This window comes from Plasmodium inui (genome assembly GCF_000524495.1).
Source record: "Plasmodium inui San Antonio 1 unplaced genomic scaffold supercont1.15, whole genome shotgun sequence".
Lineage (NCBI taxonomy): Eukaryota > Apicomplexa > Aconoidasida > Haemosporida > Plasmodiidae > Plasmodium > Plasmodium inui.
Window position 1 is genome coordinate 620,480 of NW_008481849.1, and position 9,673 is coordinate 630,152.

A 9,673-nucleotide genomic window follows, 5' to 3' on the forward strand; every position below is an offset into this window, starting at 1 on the left:
GACGTATTACTGTACTTACAATGTCACTTTGCCTATAAGAAGTTCTTCCTATATATAGACACCTTCGGTATGTTGAAACCCCTTTTAGTGATAGTATCCCTCAGTTTCCTATAGAGCATGAATAGCCTTAGGATTTGTATATGCGTATTCCTGGAATGGAATTATCTTAGAAGCCAGTGTATTGGTGAAATGGTATGATTTTTACAAATGCCGTTTTTCTCAAGGAAGTTGACTTCCTAAACCTCTGTATTATCTTAAACAATTTTCCTCCTCACACAGCACTGTTCTACATAGAATATTACCCTTGACAGAAGCTTATCCTCTAAACAGTTGTTGTACGGCTAATTCTTACAGTTAATTCAAATATACTGAAGGTATCTCGTATTTTCTATATATGTGTAAGGCTTAGTGATTGGAACACCTCCAAGAATACCGATGAATTCATGGTATTATCATCTACTAAATATTTTTTTTTAAATTATGGTGCCTCCTGCTTTAAATCTTGACGACTCCACAATAGGGACTTCCCGGATTTTCCTACTGTTTATGCATTGCTACTCTAGAGAAATGTCTCCTTCTCACATACTTAATAATTGTCGCGAAAAATGTATTCCTTATATATTAGTCTTCCAAGGAAGCTTATATACCTCGCCAAACTTTAGTTTTCAAATAATAGCACCCGTTGGCCTAACTTTTCCATATAAATGTATTCCAGTCATAGAACCCGCACGATTATTTTCCTGATATCATGGTTCCCCATCGAGATGTGTTATCTTCAGCCAATAATAATCTCCAAATAAAAAAACTATGAAATATGAGCCTGGTGCAGAATAATATTCAGGAGACATGTATACAGTACACAAAATAATACTGCAGGTATAGACGCATGGGTCATACCATAGGCATTTATGTTATCCGTACATTGCACACACCTGCAATCGCGTGGGTTCTAGACTCTCTATATGATAATACACATAAATAATTATTCCTCAATTAGTCATGTTCTCCAATTAGTTGTATCTAAAACGCTATGTTAGGAGGCCTCCAGATAAAAGCATCCTTGTGACACTGTACATTACAAACAACATTTCCGCTAGAATCTTTGCATTGTCCATATGCAAGTATTTCTGCCTCTATTGTATTACTCCAGCAATAATACATTCGACACAGCTATAGCGGTTGCACCTGCGCGTTATTAATGGCTTGCTGTTTTCTTTAGAATGTAGCCCTCAATTCTTCACATAATACTATTTCATAGAGATCTATACTCATCCATGACTGGTGTCGCCCAAAGAATAGGAACCGAAATTTGGAAAACATAGCCCGTAATTCACACACTTCTGCACTTTCGATGGGCATATTGTAGGAAAATCCTTATCTTTCAAAGGACGATTCTTCAGAATATCCGTATTCCTCATACAATACTGTATTTTGAATCTCATTGCACTCCACAGAATGTCACTTCTCATTTTCCCTTCTGTCTACATATCATATGAGTGCAGGGACACTAATTTCTTTCAAATGAATGTGCTACAGGGTCTGTCTTAGCTGTAAAATATTTTCCCTTCCTTACAATAACAGCATAACCGGTAAACTTATACAATAATATTCCTGATACAGCTGTATTCTTTACCAGCATTGACACTTTAGAGACATCTGTACTTCCTATATCATCCTACGCTTTATATATTAATGGTACACTATGTGTATCTCTCTAATTGATACATGTGTTTTATTCATACACTATCATTGTAGGCATGGACGACGGATAAAGATAACGATACGGCATGCATGTTCATACACTTTAAATCATAGTACTCCTTGTACAGTAGTATTCACCTCACAACGTTATCCCTAATATATCAATACTCCGCAAACATCCCCACTATTCACATAATAGTACTCTGGGAATGTTACCAGTGGGAGCGAATAAGTAATTCTTAGACAATCCTCCTTCATGCACATGTGTACACTTGCTCGAGCGGTACTCCCCCAATCATGCAGTTCCACACATTATACGTCTGTTAATATAATAACACTTGAGGGTGTTGTAAGAATTTTGAACTATAGTGCTCTTCCTATAATAGAAGCCTAAACAATAGGCCATGATGTTCCACCTCTTTTAATAATTGTGCATGGGGGATATCCAGAATCCCACCACAATTGTGCACTCCAAGACATCACACTAAGGAGATATGAGTACACTCACAAGACTGCGCCGCAGATCATCCGTACGTTTTATACAATTATGCCCCTAAATGGGCAGTACTCTGCAGATATCAGTATAGATCAACCATTAATACATTGATATAACAGTACTACGAGAATCTCCGCATTCGTCATCATGGGAGATGGGGACACATCAATACTTCCTTGTCATCTACCCTTGTAGAATATGTATGCACTTCATAGAATATTACCCTACGAATAATGACACACCCCGAAAATCAGTATTCTTGACACAATAATGCGGTTAACATTATAGTGGCCCCGGCATAGCTCTACTGTTTAGACAATATGATTCGAGGCCACCTCTCGGATCTGCAGAATGGCCCAAGTCATATCATCAAGCCATTAAACCAACATGACGAGCCTTCAAATAATGTTATTCGAAGGACAGTTGTACTCATCAGGACAGACTACTCTATACATAACATTAGTCCTTTTGAACTAACAATGCAATTCATACATCCATGTGTCCTACACAACTGTACCCCCCATACGGAGGTACTACGGCAACTTTCACACGTTGCGTAACGGTGGCACCTCCTTATACGGCACAAAGCTAAGTCATGAATTCTGCACCTCCCTTTACTTTACTTAATAATACGGGATTAACTTTGCCAATCATCAAATGTCGTTGTACCAACCATATCAGGCATCCTTAGATATGAGTACTATACATACATCTGTAGTGTCCCAATAACAGTAGTCCAAGTCATGAATACTCCTTCAGCAAATATCCTGTTCAAATGGAAGTATTATCCACACAACACTACTGTAAACAGGACGGTACTTCTTGTATTATCGTACTCTATCAAAGAATCGTACTCCAAGGGTAATCCTACTCATAAAGGCAAAACACTTGACACATCATGCTTTCGTCTGTATAATGGCACACCAGGTGATCCATATAGCTCCACTACTCGTACGTTTATAGAATAGTACTATGGGGACTTCCGGACTCCTCACCATTGAGAAAGTAGAGACAATGGTAATCCCTAAACAATAGTTATACTGGAATATCCATGGACTTCACGGGACCCTGTTATGCATATAAATAAAGCATAAACCCTGAATTCTTCACATAGACTAGAACATGGAAACATTACTCCTCACATAATAGTAGTAGAAATATATTTGCGCACATCATCAGCAATTGGAATCCACACCAGTATTGTACAAATAATGGTACCCCAAGTGCACTTGCTCTCTTCAAATACTAATACAAGAAAGGTGTAAGTACTCTCCACATGTAAGTACTAAGAACACCTCGGTATGTTCCATATACAGTGACACCGCACGATATTCCTACCCCTTACACCGATGGGTTCCTCAAATAAGGGGACTCCAGGGAAAAGGGTACTGTTCAGATAAAAGTTCCCCAGGACATCCCTACATTTTATATAGTACTGCCTTCAGGATGCTGCTGGATTTCACCCAATGGCACTCTCCATTTACTGACGCTTTCCACATCGAATGAACACTGGTATATTGGTGTTCCGGAAATAAAGGTGTTTCGGGCGGTGTCCTGGGTCCAAAGGATTTAGCTCTTCGTACAATACTTGTATAATCCCTCGACGCCCATATAATAATAGTGCCCGCACAGACTTTTACCTCATAACCATGGACACTTGTTGCATGTCCCACCATCTCATACACTTGTTCTCTTTATATAATACTACAAAACGTATTTCTGTTAAATTCATCGAATGATCTCATTCATATAATATTATTCTCGAGACACACATACACGATAGAAATAATGATAACCCCTGTATGTCATTACTACTTAAATCATAGTATGGCGGCCACAGTAGTACTCATCCCAACAGTGTCATTCCTTCCATATCAATACCTCGGACAAAAGTGGACTATTTACACGATACTACTGTGAGAATATCAACACTCAAAGCTAAGAAGTTATTGTCACACAGGCGTAATTTAGGGAAATGTGTACACTTGGTAGGGCCGTGCCGCTAAAGTCATGCAGCTCCATTCACTTTTCCACTCTTAATATAATAATACTTCAGGGACTGTTACCAGTCCGAAACAGCAGTGTCCTTCGTAGAATAAAGGCTGAAATCCTGGGCCTCGATGTTCAGACCCTTCATATAGTTCCTGCTGAGGGAGAATCGTAAAATGCGCACAATTCTGCTTCTTAAAGGCCGGTACTATGGACATGTGATTGTACTCACAAATTACTGCTCCAGATTATGCATACTTCCTACGGAGGTATTCTATTCAGAAGACAGTGCACAACAAATATTACTACAGCTCAACAATTAGTACATTCATATAACAAACCTACGAAAACTTCTGTAATCATCACCATTCAGAATCCATACACATCCGTACAGTACACGCGGGGAGCCTGCTCCAATATTCATACACTCGATGGAATAGTGCTTTCCAAATAATGATCCTCCTAGAATATGGATATTTCACACACAGGACTACGGTTTACATCATAGTACTTCTGGCACCATAGTACAATGGAAATAATGGGGTTGCCGACCTTTCTTAGACGTCGTACAATCCCGTACTTCATATAATTGGGCCATTAAACTTAAATCCAGACGCTTTACATAATGGCACTTCAGAGGCAGGTATGCTCATCTAGGCACAGCATTTGGTACATAACCGTAATGCTATTCAGAGGTTGAAATACTGAAAAGGTCCATGTGCTTCAAACCATAGTATCCCTCATATAAGACTATTACGGGAATTGGTGTACCCTCCATCCTTTAAGTCTCAGCAAGTGGTAGAAGGCTATTTTATATAGGTTATCCCTCTGAATATTTTAATTAAGCATATTGTTGCTATTCCGTCATTCTCTGAATAGTAATATACGACGCATTTGAACACTCCGCAGATATGAGTACGGCATATATTGATCTAGTTTTCACATAATGATACTTCCCCTCATGGATACTCCGCATTTGGATGTTCACTTCAAATGAGGGTATTATGCAAACAGTGGAACTGTTAACATGACGGTATCAACTGTATAGGCGTACTTGTCAAAGAATAGTACCCCACATATAGTCCTAATAGTGAAGGCACATAACTGAAGATAGAATGCTACCCATAGCACCATGACACTTCTGGAAAATCAATACTCAAGTCAAGAAAGTACTCTTGACACCATCATACTCCCCGAGTACCAATACTCTTTAAGTAATAGTATTACAGATGGGCCCTGGGAGCTCGGCAATCCCGCATGTGTTCTAATGAAGTCATTAGATTTACCTCAAGACACTTGACATCATGATAATCCAAGAATATGCTTATTCATCGAGGTACATCGCCTCACAGATAACAGTAGTTTTCTTCAATTAACAGGGCACTTCACACATTAACACACTGGGCGCAGAAGTATCCTTCACATAAAGATACTACCGGAACCTGTTCATTCCCCATAAGATAGCTTTCCCCAAATGGTAAAAGGTTACGCGAAATAGATCCTATCACCGGAATACATCAATTAATACGACTGTCTGGGCTTCGCCACCATCCAGATAGTGGTGTACCAAGCACGTCAGCTATCTCCAAATATGAGTAATATACATACGTCTGTACCTTCTTCATATTGGCATTGCAAATCATGAATACTAACTAAAAGACTCCGCTATTTAAATGGAAGTATTATCCACACGACAATACTTTGAACATAACGGTACTGCTCGTACAGACGTACTTTTCCATAAGATACCATCTTGAAGATATAGATATTCATTATGGCACAACCAATAACACATAATGGTGCTGCTTAGTATAACAATAGAGGTCATGAACATATTTGACCTACTATGACCTTCATATAACAGTACGATGGGGATGTTCGGATTGTAGACCATTCAGAATCCAGATAATTCAGTAGGGTTTCAGGAAGAGTTCTAGAATATCCCTGAACTTCAGATAACAGTACAACACTTAAATCCCAGCACTGCAAGACACTTAGAAATGCACCTGACTATTCTGCAGAGAAGGGTACCCCAGGCCGGCTTCTGTTTCTGATGTAACGAAACGATAAGCATGTCAGGACTTTGAACATATGAGTACTACGCACACTTGAGGAGCCTTCCTACAATAACACCCCAGAAGATCTTTACCCTTGACAGAACTGTAGAATTCAATTAACAGTGTTATCCTCATAACATGGCTATTGACTTAATAGTACTCCATGAACATCATCGGTTCTAAAGCAATAATACGCCAGGAATAAATGTATCCTTTCACGCATCGGTATATAATTCCTGTTTCGTAATGCTACAACAACGGTGTGGTCCTGATATTTACACTTCACCTAAGTGACCATCCTCATAAATAGAGGAGGGAAGGAAATATCTTCATAATGGCTCCACATAAGAAGAGAAGAAAATAGGCCGATCAGAATATTACAGAAGAGAAAATTCTAATAAACAAGCATGAGATACAGTACAACATATCAACGAGGAAGCACCCAGAATGGTTTCTTCACACTGATGTGACCTCAAGAAACATTTTCACAATAATCGAGGCAAAAGAATATCTTCAGAAGGACGAAACGAAAAAACGTCGGGGAGCTAGCGGGGGAAGAAAGAATCTTCATAAAAAAAATGAAGAACGAAAAAGCATCTTTACCATGTCGCGGAAAAGGGGCATCTTCATAGAAAAAATCACACCCAAAAGAATATCTTCAGAATGCCGCGAAAAAGGGTACATCATGATAAAAAAAATGACACACAGAAAAACATCTTCACTAAGTCCAGGGAGGAAGGAGCATCGATATAAAACAGATCACACAAAACAATATATTCAAGATACAGCAACAAGGAAGCATCATCCGAATGCCGCCGAGAACATGTTCATAAAAAAAATGCCTTGCAGAAAAATTCTTTCGCGGTAACATCCTAAATAAAAAAAGCATCTTTATAAAAGAATCAAACAGAAAAATATCATCGATATAACGCAGTAAGAGGAATCTCCGTAAGTAAGATGAGACAGGACCAAAAATTCTCATAATTGACATGGCAGGAGAAACCTCATCAAGGCATCCGAAGAGAAACCTATCGTGAGAAAAAAAATGAAATACAAAGAGGAATCTTCATAGTGACACGCCGAAAGACACCATCTCTATAGGAATGACCAGCTGAGGAATATATTAAAAATACAACACGGTAAGATGAATCTTGGGAAAAGAGATGTCCCACAAGGAAAGATAAATCTCACAATGACACAGCCTAAGAAAAGAGAACTTCGTAAAAGTGGAACAGGAAATATCATCCTGAAAAAAATGCCACACACACAAGCATCTTCATATTGACACTACAGGAAGGATCTAGGTATGCAAAAATGTAACACGAAGGAGCATTATTATAGTGACATCCCAGATATAGGCATCCATAAAGAAAAGCCACACAAAGGAAAAGCATCACAATGACGTGACACAAGAACAGCGCAATGACCCGGTGGGAGAGCATCATAGGAATGCAGGAAGAAGAAGCATCATGATGAAAAAACTTCACAAAGGAAATCGTGCTAGAAATGTAGCAGATGAAGGCATCTTCATAAAAGTGCCAGGTGAAGTGGTATCTTCATAGAGGTGCTGCCAAAAATGTCATCATAAAAAAAACCTCCAAAGAATTTTCGTCAAACAAATACCGCAGAGAAGTGTATCCTCATGAAAGAATTAAATAGAAAAATATATATAATGAAGCAAAATCAAACAGCGCGCATCCAGCGGATATAACACATGAAAGCACCCAACCAAAAAATTCATCCACAAGGAAGGACTTTGGCAAGATTAAGCCACATGGAGCCAAGTCCCAGAATTAATTACGCCAAATGGAAGGGCGTGCGAGAAAAATTAGGTTACATGGAAGTGCGTTCGCGAGAAATTAAACCACATGGATGGGCTGCGGAGAAATTAGGCCACATGAAACCACCTTCGCGGAATAACCACACGTGGAACAACCTTTGCAAAATTAGTCACGTAGAACGACGTTTGCAAAATTATGCCTCATAAAACCACGATCGGAAAATTAGGCCACATAAAACGACGTTCGCGAAATTAGGCCACATGAAGATACATATATACAAAAGAGGCGCCAGGAGAAAGAACTCTCATAAAGTTGCACAAAACATGAAAAAGAACACTAATGGGAATGATAAACAGAAGGCGCATCAGCAGGCACTATGCAACATGGGGATTGATATGCAAAGAAGTTGCGATATGAATTAACACACTTATAAAAATGCAAAAACATGAGAGAACATACACAGGAAGAATGCGTCGTGCGCGGGAATACTCGTGAAAATATCGAAACATCAAAGAACACACTCACAAAGAGGATGGGGCATAAGAAAACATTCAACAAAATAAGGTAACCAAAAAGGGAGCCATCTAAACACCATGGCCCACCATTTCACGCTGTACTCATCGGATCGGCATATCTCTATTCCATTGCACTCATAGGAGTTTCCACAGAAAGGCATAAACACATTTATACGCTATAGCAGCCCTCTCAATCATATGCAACACGCATTTAATGTTCGATATGAAATTAGAACTGATATTATACCAGTTCAAATTCAACAGTCCATTACTCCCTTTATATATGCATAGATGAGACACGTCATGAACAATCGTGTAATTTTAGGGGGAATATCTTTATGCGAAATGAACAATCTTCTAATTTGAATCAGCATATACTGGTAACTACGCTTTCCTTCTGCGTAAGAATGTGTACAACTGTTACTATTCTGTTCTCTTCCGGTTTTGCCTGTCGGTATCCGGCTTCTGTATGATGTTCGATTGCGATCATAATTCACAAGTTTAACACTTCCTATTCCTATGACACATAAACTAATCCCAAATAGAAAAGGGAAGAAATATACATATATGTATGTCTACCCAGGGGTATATATATGTTCCATGGTAAGGTGTAAGGAGCTGAACAACACATAGTCCTTTATCAATAAATGATAGAAATGTATAGAAGGATGTAAATTACTTGTATTTCTTCGGCCAACATGTTCGTTATCTTTCTCGAGATCGATGTACCCTCAGTTAAGACCCATAATGTTAATTCGCTTAACACTTCCAAATGAGAAATGCCGTATATTCCTTTTTTAGTTTACTACAATCCATGATATGCAGAATGGGCAACCCGGTTATACTGAGACATATGTTTTATTCTCAGTTTATCCTCATGATTCAATACTGGAATTCTTTCTTAATCTCTAGGATTTATTTGCTGTAATAAATTATAAGCACCCCCACAATTCGTCCACTGTCTCTACTCCCCTCTGTACTATATGTATCTGCGGGTAATCACAATCAATTGGTGCGTCATTATGCTCTTTATTACCTATCCATCTCAGTTTCCTTCTGAATCACATAGATTGATTGCGCTATTGGCCCCGTTGCTCTACATACAAACGTAATACTGGTATTTTTCTGTCTCTT